This window comes from Melospiza melodia, chromosome 1 (genome assembly GCF_035770615.1).
Source record: "Melospiza melodia melodia isolate bMelMel2 chromosome 1, bMelMel2.pri, whole genome shotgun sequence".
In the NCBI taxonomy this organism is placed as follows: Eukaryota; Metazoa; Chordata; class Aves; order Passeriformes; family Passerellidae; genus Melospiza; species Melospiza melodia.
The window spans coordinates 92,348,751-92,363,494 of record NC_086194.1 but is presented as its reverse complement, the minus strand read 5'-3'; the positions used below and the strand labels follow the sequence as shown (position 1 = coordinate 92,363,494).

General features: G+C 42.5%; 1 protein-coding gene across 1 annotated transcript in view; it reads left to right on the top strand.

Annotated features, from left to right (window-relative positions):
* Positions 1 to 987: 987 nt before the first annotated feature.
* Positions 988 to 14,744, top strand: part of CDH20 (cadherin 20) — a 118,655-nt gene continuing 104,898 nt past the window's right edge. The window contains exon 1 of the mRNA XM_063162268.1: positions 988 to 1,100. The gene's annotated coding sequence lies outside the window, so the exon portion shown is untranslated. The remainder of the gene's footprint in view (positions 1,101 to 14,744) is intronic.

Below are 14,744 nucleotides of genomic sequence, written 5' to 3'. Positions count from 1 at the left end.
AGACAGGGAATGGGCTGTGTGCTGGCAGCAACAAGGAGTTATTGCTACAGGGAGCTATTAGAGAGGTAATAACCTCCTCATACCCAAGTGGACAAGTTTCCCTCTCTTTTTCATACATACACATCATCAAAGTTGGTGCAAGTTTGCTGCCTTCCCATTCTGTGCAGAAAGATGAAGGCTAGCACAGGAATGGTGGATAAGGAATACCTGCCCTCCTGGCTGCTTCAGGTCAAGATCGAGACGAACTAGTTGGCAGAAAGGATGCCTTGTCCTGCCCCTGCCTTTGCAGTGGTTGTTCTGTGGATGGGGAGTATTTCAGCAAGCCTGGCAGCTTTTATGAACACTAAAATGATCTTTAAAGGTGGACTTAAAACCCCTTTATTATTTGGTTGTTTTTCCAAAGTCTTACACAAACCCTCCAGAAAACTCTACTGTTTGCCCTCATAAAAGTAACTCTGACATTAGTCTCAGCGTTTAGTTTATTAACTAAAATCGAGCCTTCCAAAGAAATTCAGCTTTCATCTCCGTACCCTTTTAGTTAAATAAAGGACCGCTTCCCCTCTCGGGTGTGACTTTTGGTCTACCTCAGCAGCCAGTGTGGTGCGTTTTTGGCATCCTCCCGAGATGTAGCCAGCGCTGCGGAGGGGACACCCGGCGTTCTCTCCCATAGCCGGGGGCTGCGCGGAGCCCGGGGGCCGCAGCTGGGGCGGGGGTTTCCCGGGAAGGAGGGCGGGGGGCGGCGCAGGAGGGCGCAGCTCCGGCACCATTCGCCTCCCGCAGGTCCCCGCGGCAGCGTCGGACCCGCCGCGACACCCACGGGCAGCCGAGCCGGGGCCAGCGGCGGCCACTGCCCGCGGGCAGCTCTGCGGAGCGGGGCGGCCGCGGGGCTCCTTCCTCCTCCTCCTCGTTCTCCTCCTCCTCCTCCTCCGCCCGCGGCCGCGCAGCCCCCCCAGCCCGAGCGGCTCTCGGCACCGGGGACAGCAGCGAGCGGCTGCTCCCTCCGCGGCGGGAGCGGGGGCGCGGGATGTGAGGGGCGCGCCCGGCCCAGCAGGGAAGTCCGGTCGCCGGGAAGGGAGTCGGGAGCTCCTCCACGCTGCAAGGTAACCCGACCTCTCCTTCGCGGACTTTTCTTCTGCTTTTTTCCTTTTCCCCCTCTTTCTCCCTCTCCTTTTCCTTTTCTCATTTTCTTTATTTTTGTTCCCTTTATTTCTTTCTTATTTTTCCCCTTTCCTTTTTTCTTTTTATTTTTTTTTCCCTTTCTCCCTTCTCCTTTACTTTTTCTTTCTTTTCTCCTTAGGATTTTAGTATTCTTTTCATCTTAGTTGTTCCTCCTGTTTTGTTGGGGTTTTTTTTGTTTGTTTTTTTTTTCTTCTTTCCCCGACCTCCTGGCTGTCCAGCCGCAGCCAGAGGGCGAGGAGGCGGCGGTGGGGAACGGAGCGAGCCCAGCCCGGGTCGCTCTGGAGTTTGGCTGGGACAAGCTTGCCCCGCTCCGCAGGTGCCCTGGCGCGGCGGCGGGAGCGGGCAGAGCCGGGCAGCGCAGGGCGGAGCGGGGCTCGGAGCATCGGGAGCGGGGAGCAGCTCAGAGAGACGGACAGCGGGCAGAAAGAGCCGCCCGGGGCGTGGAGCGGCTCCCTCCAACTTTCCCGGGGCGGGGAGCCGCTCCGGAGATTTCGGCAGAGCGAGAAAAGACTGTGGGAGAAAGTGTGCGTGTGTGGATGCGTGTGGATGCTGTGCAGCCGGAGATGGGAATTATCCCCCCCCATCCCGCCTCCCGCCCCCTCTTCGGGGCTCCCGAGGAAGAGGCGCCCCCCTGTTCGGGGTGCCCGGCGGCTCCGGGGGTGTCCGGGGGCTCCGGGGGCTCCGGGGCTCGGCGGGCGCCGCCGGAGGGACTGCGGGGGGACACAAATGGCAAAAGATACGGAAGGAAGAGACCCAGTGGCTGGGACATAAATCAGGCAGAATATATGGGGAGTTGATGAGAATAGGTCTTTTCACCCTTAAAAAAAAAATAGCCACTTTGGAAGAGAAAAAGGAGGCTGATTATTGGCATCCAGCTCTGAAACCCAGGCAGCTGATGCTGAAGGGAGCCAAAGGGAGCAGTTCTTCTTGGTTTAAAAACAGCAAGACAGTCTCTGCCAAAGATTGCTGTAAACACTGAATAAAGATTTCATTGTGGCTTGGTGTGACTGGAATAATTAGGCAGTTAATTGTTCATTCTGATCTTAAAAGTGCAGTAATCAGTAGTGCACAGTAGGAAAAATACTGGGGAAAGGGAGGAAAAATAGCATTAGGGAAATGATAGGAAAATGCATCACTTTTTCCTCTTCCACAGTTGTTTTTTTTTTTTTTTTCCTGTGGGATGCTTTTTTTCTGTGTGTGTGTGTGTGTGTGTGTGTGTGTGTGTGTGTGAGAGAGAGAGAGAGAGACTGGGAGCACGTGGGTCCCAGTCTATTTAGATAGAGAGCACCTTTATAAAGCTGGGGTGTAATTGTGCTTTTGCTGCCACTGTGTCAGTATCATTTTGGGCTGGACAAAATCAAATTATGAGACTTAAAGAAATCCTATTTTATGGAAATGAAATCTGAAGATGCCTGGAGAATGAACATTTTAACTAGATTGACTAATACCAATTAATGCATTTTACTTATGTGTGCACTTTATTGCCAACTCAGCAGGGATGAAAGCTAATGGTGCCAGCTTTTCTGCTGCTCTAAGACATTTCTCAAGCAGTCACACAAGGCTTTAATGGTAAACTGTTTCGAGGTTTTAACGCTGTGATTGTGTCCCTGTTCAGCTCAAGTTCCTTGCAGCAGTGATTCTTTCATGGTAATCTAATGAAATGATCTCTTGTTACACTGTGTTAGCTATTCCCTGTGACACAGCAGGAAGATACAACCTGTGAGTGTTTGTACTGGAGGTGGTGATAAGTTGTTGAGCAAGATTCACTTATAAGCAACAGAATATGACTTACTGATATTAACTGGAAGGTGGCACCCTAGGCAAAAAGGTGTTTTGCTTTCCTATCTAGCATGTTTTTCCATATATATATATATACACATTTGTGCTAAAGAAGCATAATAGTGAATTAACCATCAGAAAGGATGGAAGGATGTTGTGTTTATAAAGGAAAGGAAAAACCAGTTTTGAAAGCAGCCCATAGTCATTTAAGCAAGGTAGAAGGATTTCTAAAAGGAAACAGACTTATCATTCGTATAATTTCCTTGACCTTACAACATTTACATGAAAGACTTATTTGGCTTGGAGACATCTATATAGCCTGCACATCCATCATAAATAAATAAATAACCATGCTGTAATTGGGCAAGGTTTTAAAAGTAATTCAGTTAAGTCTCATTTCTGTCACTGCACATGCAAAAAAATTAAGAGCTACCCACAATGAGAAAAAACAGAAGGAGAGAGCTTTCTTTCAGCTCTGAAAAGTAAAGCAGTTGGTTATATTTTGTTGGAGCTGCGTTTGCTGAAGGTTTTGACCTGCACTTTCTGAGATTTTTGTGGAAAGAAAAGAGGCAAAAACATGAGGCATGTTGTCCATCTGAAAGTACGAAACTAATATAAAACACTGCAGTCTTCTCTCAGGTCATAGAGTTTAGAAGAGCAAGGACAGAATGATGGCTCCAGAATGGCAAAAACATCTCTTAACAACTGGGTATGTAAAGGCCAATGTTAAGATCCTCTTCACAAGCATTTTTATTAAGCTGTTGAATGTGCTCTGTCCTACTACAGTGATGCTCAATACTCAGTCTGTGAAGAGTATTCCTGATTTAACTGTGTTGAAAGAATGTCTTCAAGACATTTACCTATTGCTACAGTGTAGAGAGGGGCGCTGCCAAATTTTTGGACCTATGTAGTCTGAGAAATCTAGGGATGTTCCACTTTCTTACAAAAATCCAAAAGGTATGGTGACATGTGGTCACATAAGAGACTGCTCAAGTTTCTGATTACAATGTTTTGTCAAAGAGTGTTTCAAAAAATTTGCATGGTGCACCCCTTGCACAAATATCATATTAAAGTCTAGAATAATTTGAAGATTGCAAGTGCAAGTGGCTCCTCATTTCTATAATAAAATGCATTGAAAACACACTTAGGTCATCACAGGGAGTTTGGTAAGGGGTCTTTCTTGCATTGTTACAATGTGTAGCAAAATACACAGAGGATTACACACTTTTATTCAAGGAAAATATTTTCCATCAAATTGTAGCTAGAATCCTGGATACTATCTTATACCTATCCTTAATACCAATTTGTACTGTTTGAAATCGATATTACGTCTTCATAATAAAATTGCATTGTCACAGACATAATTGTTATTCATAACAAGTAGTCTCACAAACAGATTCCATCCCTTTAAGTATTGAGTCTCAGTCAGGCCAATTATGACTAAATTACTGCGTGTTCTCTCCTGTATCAACTAATTAAAGGGTAATTAATAAAATGATAATTTCATTCCATGGCAATGTCTACATCTGGTTGTCATAGCAAAGAATGTTTGACATATGGTTAAATGGTCAGATACTACATTGTATGAATGCAACATTTGCACAGAACACCTGGCAAGCCAGAGGAATTTAACCCTTAAGACATCAATTTCAAGAATCTGTGTCAATATGTTATAACAATGGTTTGCTTATTCTCTCCACCTAGTCTTCTTATGCCTTTAAGAAAATTTAGTGCTCCAAGTTAATTTAAGTAACTCTGTTGGGGCGGAGGAAGAGTGGGTAGACAACTTGGGATATTAGATTGGAAATGAGAGATAAAATAGTACTGACTTTTCTGTGGGAAATAAAATGGGTGGTTCTAAATTAACTTCTGAGAAGAGACATTCCATTGGTTGTGATATTACTGGGAGCTTCCCCTTTTCAGAAAATCAGGCTGAAATTAGCATGGCGACAAAATTATCTTTTTTTTTTTTCCTTAGCTACAGTTGTATGCCAGGCTTAAGGCTGTGATTGTGGTCACAACAGCATGAAACAGTCTGCATTGCAGCCTTCCCTCACTGTACCTGTCATATATAGATAAAACAAAACTTACCTCCTCAAGTAGATTAACCAGAAAATTCACACATGCTAAAGAAATTAAATAATATTTTATCAAGTCAACAGATTATATGAATAAGCATTTCTCCTGTAGGTAACTGTTGTACAAAATAACATATGCACATACTCTGAAGTATCAGTGATTGAAATTGTCAGGGCAACCCATACATAGGATTTTATACATATCTTAATGGAATCAATATTAGCCCTCATCATTGCCTTGAAAAATTTCAACCACTGCTTTTTCAAAGTGTTCAACAGAACTGTCTGTCTGTCCTTTAAAACATAAACTCTAAGCAGTGATATTTTGACATGAACTAAATGACAATTTCTTATCTATACTGGGTCAAGTTGAATTCCTCATAAAACTAAAAACAAGAAGCAACAGGCATAATGTTTTCCTTCTTTTTAGGGAAAAAAAAAGCTTAAAAGGGGGAAAATAGCTAGTGCTTTTTCCCAAATAGAGCAAAGTAAAAAGGATGTAGTAAACTGCAGGAAGACATGAAATTCTGTCTTTTCCCATGCAAGGGATCGTCAATGAACAGTTCCCCCAGTGAATAGTCGGGGTCGCTCATCACCTCGTATGGTCAGGTGCAGAGCGTGGCCAGTGGTGCTTATAAAGCGCTGTTTGTCCGTCTCTCTGAGAGCCTGAGTCCTGCTCCTTGAGAATTTCCAAGCACATGGATCCCCCTCATTTTCATTCTGCTCGTGCAACTCATTAACACCTGGAAAATCTTTTATAGCGTTTAACTGCATCAGATGCACGGTCCGGCACATGTTTTCTTAATAGGGCTTTCACTGTGGCATTGTCAAAGAGCCCTTATGTCACAGCTGGGAACATGAATCTGTCATGTCAGTGCTGTACCTTGGGCTAGACAGTAATCGTGTATGAGTGTGCTTTATGGAGGAGCCGAACATTTCCATATACTGTGTTAGCAGGGAAGAATGTGAAGCTTGTTCTCCTAAATAAAGATTCAGGCTGGTGCTAGTAGAGTACTTTGTACCATTTAAACACTGCTGCCTCTAAGGCATTGCACTTAAGGAGAGGGAAGTTTGAGGCAAGCAAGACACATCCTAGTATTTTAGTGGTATAATGCTGCTAGTTAACGATATGTCATCATTTACATTTCAGTAGGAAAAAATTGCCAGAGGTTTCTAATTCAACAGAAACAACCAGAAGTTGATATGGAAGTCCTTATCCTGGGAATATTTGTTTTTAAAACAAGTTTGATTTAAACATATTTGGCAATATAAGAGGAAGGGGAAGAGAAGTAAATGTTTTCTAATTCCGTATGGTTTTTGTGCCCATTAGATCACTGTAAAACCCAGCTTTAAATAGATTACTTTGTAGCTCTGTAATCAGAATGCCTTGGGTAATTAAAAAAAGGATAGAACTGTGAAAGCTGACAGCAACGCATGTATAAGACCTACTTTTTTCAGAGGAATTTTTAACATAGTTATATACATTTCATCTGAAAGCTAAACACTTAAAATTCACCAGCTACAACACTAGCAAGCATGTCTTGATGGCATTCCAAAAGATAGAGCCCACATTTGAAAAGTGTTTGCAGACTTGAGAAACTGTAACTGTTGTGAAGGAGTTGACTCGGGTCCTCGTTTACAGAATGAATGGATGAAAGGAGCATTTCATGCAGCCACATTCAGTTCCAATTTTTAAACTACTTGTTTTGTTTTGAAAAACACAAGTATAATTCATATGCTAAGAAATAAATTCAAGGTACACTACTAAATACATTCTGTATGTTAAATATGTTTGTCTGTGACAATTTTTGTAATGGCACTTCAACAACCCCTGAGCATTCAGGGGTTGATACCCCAAACCACAACCAGTCCAAGCTTAAGCTGGAACCAGTGAAACACAGAGGTAATTGGGTAATAGGGCTACCTTCTGAATTTCCCTCTTGGTTTTCTTCTTTTCAACATCTTCTGCTTTTTCTGACAGTGAGAGCATTGGGATGTTTTTTTGCGCCCATGCCATTAATTCATGTCCTCACCAAAGAGGGAAGAAATAGTGCTGGCTAGGGCTGCCACGGAGCCCCTGGGGAAAACACATGGATTTGTTTCTCAGTAAGGCCTTTTTGTAAATTATTTTACTTTTTTCAGAAGATTTGATGCCCTTCCTGCTTCTGTGCAGATACCCAATGGAACAAGTACTCACTGAAAGGGGTAGGACTTGCCCTGTTGAGCTTTGCAGCAACCAACAGCATAGCCCAAGAGGTGCTAAGAGTTTTCAGAAAGAGAGCACACCAGGGCTGAGTTCTTCTACATGATTCCTTTCAGCAAATCAAAGGTAAAAAATGAGTCTGTGTAATTGGAGTGTGTTGACCCCAGTGCCCACCAAAGCCACTCTTTCCCTTCCCCCAGCTGAACAGGGTGAGACAAAATACAAAGAGAATACAATCAGGTTGAGGACAGGGGATATCCCTCAACAACTACTGTTACCAGCAAAACTGACTCAACTTGGGGAAACCAATTTAATTTATTACTCAGCTCTTCTTCCCAGACTCTACTTCATTCCAAATTTCTCTGCCTCCCTGTGGAACAGGGGGACAGGGAATTGGGGCTGCAGTCAGTTTATCATTCATTGTCATTGCTTCTCCTCCCTCATGGGAAGGACTCCTAGCACTTTTCCCCTGCTCCAGAATGGAGTCCCTCCCACAGGACTCAGTTCTCCACAAACTCCTCCAATGTGGGGCCTTCCCATGGGCTGCAGTTCTTCATGAAGTGCTCCAGCATGGGTGCCCTGCAGGATCGATCACAAGTCCCAGCAGCGTAGGCTACCTTCACCATGGACTCTCCACACACATTCATGGGTCCTGCCAGGAGCCTGCTACAGCAAGGGCTTCCCATGGGGGTCACAGCCACATTTGGGCATCCACTTGCCTTGATTTCGGGTCCTCCAGGGGCTGCAGGGTCACAGCTGCCTCACCGTGGTCTTCACCAGGGGCTGCAGAGGAATCTCTGTTCCAGTGCCTGGAGCATCTCCTTCTCTTCCTTCTTCACAGACCTTGGTGTCTGCAGAGCTATTTCTCTCACATGTTCTCACTCTCCTCTCTGGCTGCTCTTGCACAAGGGATTTTTCTCCCCTTCTTAAGTAAGTTATCCCATGGGTGGTGCCACCATTGCTGATGGGCTCAGCCTCGGCCAGCAGTGGGTCCATCCTGGAGCCAGTGGACATTGGCTGTAATGGACATGGGGGAAGCTTCTGGCAGCTCTCACATAAACACCCCTGTAGGCCCCCCCACTAGCAAAGCCTTGTCACTCAAATCCAATACAGTAATTAACCTTTGCACATGCCTAGGTATTGTGAGACACAGTCGAGAGCCCTGCAATATGTCACTTTGTTACTGTGAAGAAAGTTAAGGATTGACGGAAAGGCTTAACTATAAATTTTCTTGCCCGTATGAGTTTAATTTAGAATTGCAATCACGATGTAACATAAATTAAAATAGCAGTAGTAGATCACTAGCTGGCAAATCTCTTAAGAATAATGTAGGTACTTCACTAGATTATGGAGTACCTTCTGTGTGCTTAGCCCATTGCTGAAATTAGTCCATTCTTTTAATTTTGAAATACTTTTGAAGAGGAGAGACAGGTTTTAAGAGGTGAAGTTATGGTGGCTCTCTGTCTGATCTAGAAGACTGACTTCTGGAAAGGGGAGCTTCCTTAATGAAAAGAAGCATTTCCCTTGAAATAAAATTTGAAGTTTTGCCCCAAGCATTCTCCAATCCATGCATAATCTGGAGGACATTAACCATTAAAGTAAATATTATGTATTGCTTGACCTGCAGGTGTAATATATTAAGGCTTCAGAGCAAAAATGTGTTTTTAAGGAAGAGAGTGGAGAAATATAAAGGAAATCTGCAGGCCTTGTGAAGGACCTATGAAGGACAGAAAAATGCTTTCCCAGAAAGGGAAGTATGGGAACACTGTGTATCAGTGATTCCTGTGTGTTTTAATTGGACACTCAGTTTCTTTCAATGTCAAAGGAGGGCTGCATGCAGCAAACAGCTACCATACCTCCTGAGAGGAGCTGCTGCTCTGTCTCCATCAGGAAGGGGTATGGAAATGGACAGTCTCAATGCAAAGAATGCATGAGGAGTGAACACAAGTTGGTGAATTTATTCTAATGGCAAGGTTAAACGCCATCTTTTCTAGGCGCCCATGAACAGCCAGAGGAGATCCTGTCAAATGACTAGTGCACATCCTTGACAATGACAAGGGGAAGGGCTGCCAGGCCTGTTGGAAAGGCAGCAGTCAGCTATTGACATTATCAGACCAGCTCTGTGGCCCACAGCCCTGCTCAGTTTCTGTCTAGGAGACGCTACTGAGGAGGAAGGGACACGAGGAGCAGTTCTGGTAGAAGAAGCTCCACATTAAACACTTGTAGCAGAGGAGGCGCATAGGCACAGTGCTGCAAGGAAGAGCTGAAGTCAGCCTTCAAGCAGATGACAGGAGAGGATCTGTCAAACCAGCCTTCAAGAGGACAGAGAGCATGCTGAGACAAAATGATGATAATAGCAACAAAACCTTGAGGAGACTGAACAGAGAAAGAAGCTGCAGGAGGGCAAGAAAACAGGATTTGTATAGTGAGGCAGACAGAAAGAAATGACAAATGTCTTCATAGAATAACAGAGACAAAAAAGGACAGATCTGATCAGTTGCAAGTATAGAATTTGGCTCTGGCTTGGAAAGAGACTAATACAAAAAGAAGACAAATAACTATTCCACAGGGTTGTAAATGAGCATGGCAGAAAGCAGAAGAGTTTGTGGTAACAGATAAAGATTGGAATGACAGCATCTGGATCCCACAATAAGTCTCCAGGGTGAGTAAAGAATATTGAGGGAGTTGTTAAAAAAATCATATTCCTAGATTTGCATGTAGTTTCAGATTGCAGCTCACCAATACACCAAGAGAAAGGCATCAGTCAGCAATGTGTTGTAGATATTAGGGCTATATACAAAATGCAACCATTGTATAAAAACGTTGGTCTGAACCATGGCTAAACCTTTTTTTTTCGTGTAGCGTAGACTTGGGAAAGACAAATCCTCGTGAGGGTGAGCTCAGTGGTGCCACTAAAGGCACTGTGTTAAATAAACTGTGGTTGAGGATGCTGTCTTCCAGGTGGGCTCCTGCTGTCTCCTGCCCAGGGTACATCTCAGCATGAAGTGGAGGACAAAGGAGCTGGCTGCTGGGTTCAAATGTGTAGAAGCAATAATGGAAGCAAAGGAGAGAAAGAAAAGAGAGCAGCTCTACACTGAGCTGTCAGTCTCTGCCTGTCTGTTTTCCTTCACTCTGCCTTGCCTGCTTGGCCTGTGTAGCTCCTCAAGTGCCCTCATTTGCTGTCCTGCTGCTCTGTGCAAGAGAAGGGGCTCCCATTAAAGACTCATTTGTATTACAGCCTGCTAAATAGGCGACTGTTAGTGAGGCAATGAATCAGCCATGGCTAACAACAGTGATACCAAGTATAGCTAATAACTTTTCCCTACTACTGTTTGCTATCTCCACCTCATTTGTTTCTCACCCTTGGGAGAAAGAGCTCCACTGCATTACCTCTGTAATCCCCTACTGGGCTGTACAGGTGTTTATGCAGAACAAACATATATGGTTGTGTGGCAGGTAGGTGTTAATTTTTTACTACAAGTTCCTAGCCTCAAAAAATCCATTCCCATTAAAATCTGTTGCCACTTTAATCCTGTTGCCAATGTACCCCTTGGCTGTGAAGTCCTTGTTTTGTTGAAACATCAAGAGTTACCATATCAAAAATAAATTATAAGGTGTTCCGGTTTCCTCTTCATTGTGCCAATTTAGTAAAAGATCAGTAAAATGCTCATAGAAAGCCATTTGACACTGGGGTTTTATGCAGTTTGTTCTTTTTCTTTCCTGAGTGTTTAAGTGTTAATACCTTAGCAGTGGGCAAAAAGTATTTGTCCCAGGAGAGCATGGCTAAGAGTTTTGAAACTGCTGTAGGATCTGGACACTTAAGTTCCCATTATTTTTAATGATCACTGAGCATCCAAATTCCCCAGGTAGTTACAGTTACCTATCAAAATGTCCTCATAGAGTTGGTGGACCAAAACTGTTTTTATTCTGAGATAAATCGCCTTCTTTTCTCTGGGAACTTATCAAGTTATTTATTGAAGAGGTAATTACCAAATGTCATAACAGATTTGACTTACTAGCTGTAAATAGCCAATCTATCAACAACTACATGCATTTAAAAGCATTTTTAAGTCAACTGGTCAGGGTTTTTTGCCTCTTTAGAAACTATCTAGAGGGGACTGAACCACTTAACTCCTGATTTACAATATCACCCTATGCAGGATGATTATTTTATTGGAAGACCACTTTGCTTTGCAGGGCTCCAGAAGAGTTAGAAGAATGTCTGGTTTCTGTATTAAAGGTTTGTGTCTTTGACTAAAGAGATCTTTCCTGTTCTGTATCCTCATGGGCTATTCAGACACTGAAATCACTGCCTTGATAAACTTCTTTTCATAATAATTTGCTCACCAGGGTCACATTTCACAGTGTTGACCTGTTACTGTGTCATTAACATGACACAGGGAAATAAAAATATAAATTAGAAACTTATTTTCTACAGAGATTTTTCTTTTTATTTGCTTTACTGTGTAGATTGAGATGACTCAAAAAGCATCAAGCCAACTACATAACCCTACCTCTGATAGTAACTTTAAAAATCATACAGTCCTTTAATGCTCACCATGTCCTTAAGGATAAGAAACACAGGGTAATGTAACGCTGCATAATTGAATGTTCAGCATTAGAAAATTTCTCACCAATGAAAAAAGAGTAGAAAGTGGGAGTTTTTTGGAAGCTTAATACTAGATGAAAGTATTTAGAATGGAGACAATATCAGTGAACTGCAAAGGAGGATGCATTTGCAAATTCTGTCCATATTGACCAATAAACAATTTATGGAGAGAACACAAACAAACCCTTAGAATATTTTAAGATCATAGCTTCTGACAAGTATACTTTATTTATGACTTTGCAGTACATTCTTCTCCAGTAATGTTAAGAGGAAATAAAAAGGGAAAGGGGGAAGGCACACCATTCACAATGTTTACAGTGTTTTATCCTCTTGTCCTCTGCCATGTGTGGGGTATTGTCAACATAAGTTGATCAGATAACCTCAATGTTCCTGTCTTATATAAAACCCTGGAACCAGAAAAAGTCACAGATGTGACAATAAATGTTTAAGGATTAGGACTGCATAAAATGGTGCTCCTTTATCTGAAACTTGTGCAGTACTGGTGCCGGTAAATGAGTGCTGCCAGCACAGCCAAGTGAGTCTGGGTGAAAAAGGAGGGGTAGGGTAAGTGTCCAGCCTTAGCACAACTTCTGCCACCATTGGATGCTCTACTGCCAAGGCCAATGGTTAATAATCTGATGGGATTATTTGCCTAGATAAGAGCAATATTTGAGTTTAGCTTTGTATCTGCTGATACAACAGCATTTTTTTAGCTTTTGCCCACAGAGTGATCTGAGTGCTTGAAGAAATACATCAGATTTAGGTTTCTGAGACTGAATCACCAGACAAAGGTAAAACTTGTATTATTAGTTATAATTTGTGGTTTAGAGGTGCCTGCAGGTGTTAGGTAATATGCAGATTCCCTACAGTACAAACACATAGGACATAGTGCTTGCAGTCCAAATACCAGAGCTGGGAGATCACAGTTCTGTTTTGTCAAAGCTTAGATTTCAAAATCATCATGTTTTAGAGAGAAACCAAAGCCTTTAGGAAAAGCTCAGACAAATGACCTGTCAGAGCAATCACACTAAGTAATGAACAGGTCAAAATTGTGATTTGTGTCCCAAAGTGCCAAGAAGGAGCCCTGATCTGAGAAATCTTTTTCTGGAAAAGGTTGAAGTTCATATGTTTCTGGTGGGGGGAAAAAAAATGCTTTTTTTGCTTGAAGAGAATATATCTTAAAACCAAAATGCTGTTGAACACAAGGCAGAGTGAATGTAAAACAAGCCCGGAGAACAGTGTGGGCCATCAAGGGAAAATACAAGAGAAAAACCAAACATTGGAGTCAGCCCCTGGTTCCCAATCCAGTACCATGAATTTGCCATCCCATTTCGCCAGCCATTATCCTCTTTTCAGCCTAGGCCAAAGTTTCTGGGAAATGGGCTGCAGTCCCTGGGATCAGGAGGGCAGCAGCCCCCTTTGCTTTGGACACTCACCATGTCCCACATGCCCACAGCACTGAGAGGTGCAGGTGTTCCCCCCCACTGTACCAGAGTCCCTTTGGACATCATCACATCTTGGGACGAGGCCGCCAGACCACCCCATAGCCAAGGAGGGTCCCTTTCTGGGGGGACCCTCTGCTGTCTGAGGGGCAGCCTTGCTTCCAATGCTGGACAGACACTGTTGTGAGAAACGGGGAGTAGAAATAATAAGTAGGCCCTTAACAGTATTGTCTGCTTTAAAAGATACCCTGACGGTGTTGGTTAACTAGACAAGTGTGCCTCTAACAAACCCATCAAGCTTGATAAATGGTTCTCTATTAATATCCTAATTTTGCTGGATCTCATGAGCAGCTTTTGGAGTTCAGAGGCAGAAAAAGACTGCTTGAAAGATGGCTCTTACAAGAAGCTAATTGCATGCAGGGTTTTCAAAAATATTAGGTCAGTTTCTGTTCAAAAGTTGGGTGCCCGTTCTTCTTTAGTGGCAACAAAATTAATTCTTCTGGGCTTGGGGAGAAAAAGAAGTACTTTGATTTTTACCAGTTAGTGTACTGCTGAGTCTTACTTCAAGTAAGTTCAGAATTTTTTAAGTTTTCAAACAGTCCACAAAGGAAGGGATATAATTTCAAGGATGAAGGATGGTGTAAAATAATTTCAACAAAATTGATTGTGTTGGAAGCACTGTGTTTATATGACTTTTGTAAAATACTGCTTTTTTAATGTTAATATGTCAGCAGCAGAGAAGAAATATTGCAGTTGAGTTCTCTTCTGGACACATACATAAAAATACCATTTACACCAGTACAGCAATGAAAACAATGTGATTTAAGTGGGGAAAGATCTTTCCCCATAGGCTATGTTTTAGTTCTAATTACAACCCATCTATCTTAAAGACTCGGGATTTACTGTGTAAGGACAGACTGGTGTCTGGAACAATGACCCATGTCATTATTTCAAAGAAAGATGTAAAGAACTTTTACAGCATGGCATGTCTCTGTTACTCCGCTCTTTAATACCATAATGCAAGCTGACTGGTTTCAGTGGGGTTATGGTGGTGCAATGAGAATACATTTCACTCAAACAGGGTCTGAGTTCTCTTGTAGCAAGCAACTGATTTTAGATTATTTGATTGTCTCTGATTATTTTTTTAATGAATTTATTGTTACTGTTCTGTTACAAAAATGACCCAATCAGCCTCTGGCTTGTTAATTCTATACATCATGATAGACCTTGCACAGATTCCCAATGAGGTCTCTACCTTAATGAGAGTTTTATAGAAAAGTATTCCAGTGTGCTTCTTGATTTCTAGTTGTAAAATAATTTTTTAAATCAGTATTGCCATGAAAAGAATTATAAAAAGAGTTGCTTATAAAACTTTTATATATTTTTAAAACTTGAGGCTGCAAAGAAAGATTCATCTCAAATCTTTTCAAAGTCTTTTCTTATTTACAAATTAC